This window comes from Anopheles nili, chromosome 2 (assembly GCF_943737925.1).
Source record: "Anopheles nili chromosome 2, idAnoNiliSN_F5_01, whole genome shotgun sequence".
Classification (NCBI taxonomy): domain Eukaryota; kingdom Metazoa; phylum Arthropoda; class Insecta; order Diptera; family Culicidae; genus Anopheles; species Anopheles nili.
This window is the reverse complement of record NC_071291.1, coordinates 75672857-75676842: the sequence shown is the minus strand read 5'-3', so window position 1 is coordinate 75676842 and position 3986 is coordinate 75672857. Positions and strand designations below refer to the sequence as shown.

At 51.1% G+C, this 3986-nt stretch overlaps 1 non-coding gene across 1 annotated transcript; it reads left to right on the top strand.

Moving 5' to 3' along the window:
• Nucleotides 1-1545: 1545 nt before the first annotated feature.
• On the top strand, nt 1546-1617 carry Trnam-cau (transfer RNA methionine (anticodon CAU)). The gene has a single exon. It is a non-coding gene; the product is annotated as a tRNA-Met (tRNA).
• Nucleotides 1618-3986: the final 2369 nt, after the last annotated feature.

The following is a 3986-nucleotide window of genomic DNA, read 5'->3' as shown; positions in this document are numbered from 1 at the left end:
CCTCTTAATTGCGAACCCGTGCGGATGCTGGCTGGCACGCTAAGAAGCAACTGGCGATAACGACCGAAGGGCTCGCGGTCGATGGGCTGCAATCGATGCGTTTGGAATGCAAGCGACATGGCCCTGCGTGGCGGTCAAACCCATTTTACGGCTCCAGCATCACTGCCACTAAGGTAGCAGCGGATGGTTGGCGTTCGAAGGCCCGTGCGCCCTACAGCCCTTCCGGCCGGTCGCATGTGCACAATATGCGCTCTCGCAAGGCGGCTGGTCGATCGGTCATTGATGATGATGATGATGATGATGACGACGATGTCGATGCCGGACCGAACCACGCGCAATGAAGGAATCACCGAAATGTGCAGCGGCTGAAACAATTTTAAGGGAGGAAAAATTCAGTGGATAAGAAACTACCCCAGGGGCTGTTCGTGAATATGATTTTTCCGTTTTCGCTTCAGTTTTCTTATTAGTCGAGCTGAAGCCCAGGCAGGAGCGGCAGGACTCCCGGTACTTTGGCTTTCGGGGCGGTTTTATGTTATGTTTTCCCGGTTCCTCATTGCCTCCAACCACGGCACTGCGCCTTAGGACGACCGGGAAAGGGCTGTTGTTAGGCTGTTTGTGCCGGAGCTGCCCTTCGATGGCTTGTGCTGGGTGAAACAAAAGCGACCCCAAAGTACGGCCCCCGCCAGCAGCTCGTGGGCAAATCGGCCATGGCAAATGGCGAACTTGTCTTTACCGATTTATTCCGCCCCTTTCCCGGGTTTGCCGCTAGGGCGACCGGGTACGATGAGGCTTCTGGCCGTTTGTTGTTCCTTTAGGCGTGTGTGTGTGTATGTGTTTCCTTTTTTGTTTTATTTTCACTTTATTTCATACCAGGATAGCACGCGGTCATCAATTGCAGCCGTGGACTGGGCGGCAAAACGCGACGTTAGCGCCCTAAGACGGTAAAACGCTCCAGCGGGGGTTTCGATGGGAGGCAGTCCTGCCTATTCCCGAGAGCTTGGGGGCCCGTGGTACCGTCGAGAAGGAGGACATTAAAAATTTCAGCGTCGCAGCTGCAGATAGGCCACGACACGAAACCGGTAAGGAGAAGTAAAATTACACAAATTAATACCAACTCGGCTAGCAGTGGGAGGCCTCGAGCGAGGGAGCAGATTGCGAGAATAAAAAACCACAAATAAGCAATAGCAGCAGAAGGAGCAGTACTTCTGCGTCTCTTCCTCTGCTAGCGTGCGTATTAATCTGCGAGAAGCTCTGGGACTTGGTCTTCTTTCTGTCTCACTTTCATGTGATCATGCTTGTCTCTGTTCCGTGGTCACATGGCACGGTCGATCGTTAATCGGGATGTGATCGTTAATAAAACTTTGCTCCTCGCAGACGCCATTGCTGGTTCGGAACTAGACAACGTCTAGTGACGAATGGGATGGCCCGTAGCGCGAGTAGGGCAATACCGATGGCAGGATAAACGACGCTATGCCTCAACGGAACGGGCGCATTAATGACGGCGCTAGAATACCAAACGGATGTTGATCCTACACTGAACGAAGAAGCAGAGTGGCGCAGTGGAAGCGTGCTGGGCCCATAACCCAGAGGTCCGTAGATCGAAACTACGTTCTGCTAACAAAAACGATGTCTCTCCTGGAGAAGAGAGAGCAGCATTTTTCTATATAACTCTTTTTTTATGTCCTTTGGGTGTTTATAGTTACTTGGCAATTATGGATCATTGCAGCCTTGCCTTACATTGGCATCAAATAGATATACAAAATCAGATGAACGACTTAATAAAGTTTACATTGTGAACTAAATATTCCAGAGTAGGCAATTATATAGAAATATTTCAAATATTTTACAGCTGCTCACACATGGTTAATGTCCTTGTTTTCTTTTCGAAAGAGTAAGAAATAGTGAAAAATAGATATAAATAACTGTTAGAAAGAATAGTCTATCGTAAAAGTTACACAATTCAATAATTTAATGTCCTGTGTTTCATTATTTCATTTCACCCCATTGCGTGGGGAAAACTCCGACCGCTGGCCACTGAAAATCGACGCCATTTTCTTCTCCAAACCAGCTCTTCCAACCGTTCCGTTACGGCACAAAAAGCACACCAATAGGAGGCCACTGTAACCGCACAGTTTGCAGCTGGCGGCCCCATCGCCGGGGCCGATTTATTTGCGATCCTTTCGAGCACCGCCCCAAGAGATAAGGGCTAGCTCTCCCGACCGTCCCAGTGCTGATTGGCCACCACGGAAACGTGGTTATCCTGCAAACTGGCCATAATTTAGAAAAGAAGCCACGAGGAGCGTGCGGTCGCGGCGTAATTACTGGCGCGATTTGCCAGGCACCAAGGGCACGATTAGCGTTTCCGCAAGGACCCCCTTCCCCCTTGGAGTGGAAAGGAGCGCTGGAAGCAGGGCCTGACTCATAATTTGCCCCACGTGTCCTTCACCCCTTTTGCGTTCCAACCACCGCACCGGAGGGGGGTGCTTTTCCCTGAAAAGCGAAGTGTTCGCGCGCATTTTTGTGCGGGAGTCGTGACTTGCAAATTGTTCGAGGGAAATTCCGCACACCGGCAATTATGCCCGGGACCTGCACAGTCAATCGCTGCTAAATTACACATTACGGATCAATTTTAATGATCCCGTGCGCGCGACGATGCTTCACGTGTCGCTGGGGCACGTGTGAGAGGCTGGGAGGCTGGCAACCGGTCGAAGGAGGGGACGCATCCTTTGCGCAAATTCGATCACGATATTTAGATTTTCACCGTTTGCCGCGACCAAAGGGAATGCACGTCATCATTACGGTTTTGGGGGCTCGCTTTTCTTTTTTTAATGAGCACTCGATTGGTCGACGCACGGCGGAATGTTTGTAAATAATTAAATACATTTTAGCCATCCGACGAAGTGGCTCCAGTTTGGACCGGCAATCGTTGGCCGCGAACCAGTGCCAAGTCGTGATAAAAACATCACCCTCGGGTCATCTAGGGGCAGCGCCTTTTCCCGGAACGGACACCGAGCATAAAAAAACGGTACTGTGTCGGGTTGGTCGGTAGGATTTCCTTGCACCCATACCAGCGCAGACCGACCGGTGTTGCCCGCGAGTCGTTCACTCGACGAGGAGTGTGACGAATCGATTGCTGCAATCTTGTCAAGCTGAGCTGGGTTCTGCATCGACTGAGGGCATTCGACAGCAAGCCTAACCCGACAGCTCGCTCATCTGTGAGGCTGGTTTCACCATCCGTCTCCATCCGGTGGCTTTATGCTGCAGATCGGCATGCGAGCGCTCGTTTTCCACCTTTAGAGACCGGGAACGCTCGGGTGCATGCTGTCAGTTTGTTCGCTCCGCGGCTTGCTTCGATCGTTTCTCAACGGCACAAATAAGCTGATTGGGGCCACGGGTTGGAAGTGTGTACTTTTCCCTTTATTGGCAATTTAAGCCCGTGCGGGTTCGAGCCCACCGCAACGAGGTGCAGTAAGTCGAGGACTCGGGCGGGTAAAAAACGTCTCCATGCGGGGCAGGATTTGGAGAAGTCGACATCGCCGTGAAACGGTTTCAGTGGCACCGGGTACAAACCCTGGGTGCGGTGGGACGGTCGAGTGCCCGGCGGTGCCGACGAGTAATTGAAACGATTTAATTTTCAGCTTATCAAATTACAACCCTACCTTGGACTATCTGGACGCCGGTCAGACCGGGACAGATTAATGGGCGCTTCTCTAACCGTGGTGAGTAGAGGTAAAGGGTGGCGAGCAAGATCGTGAGGTCGGATCGCGGACCGGCGGAACGGTGGAGGATATGCATGATTGAGGTAATTTCTAATTTGAAACAATAATTACTTCTGGCGGTGTAATTCACACTGCACTCATCGATCGGTTGATTGCTCGGCGTAATTTGCCCCAACTCCTGCTTGGATGAGGGTTTTTAGTGATAACACATTTTATAATCAATGGAGAGGACATAAAAGCCGATGGAATGGGTTTTTGGTAATCTAT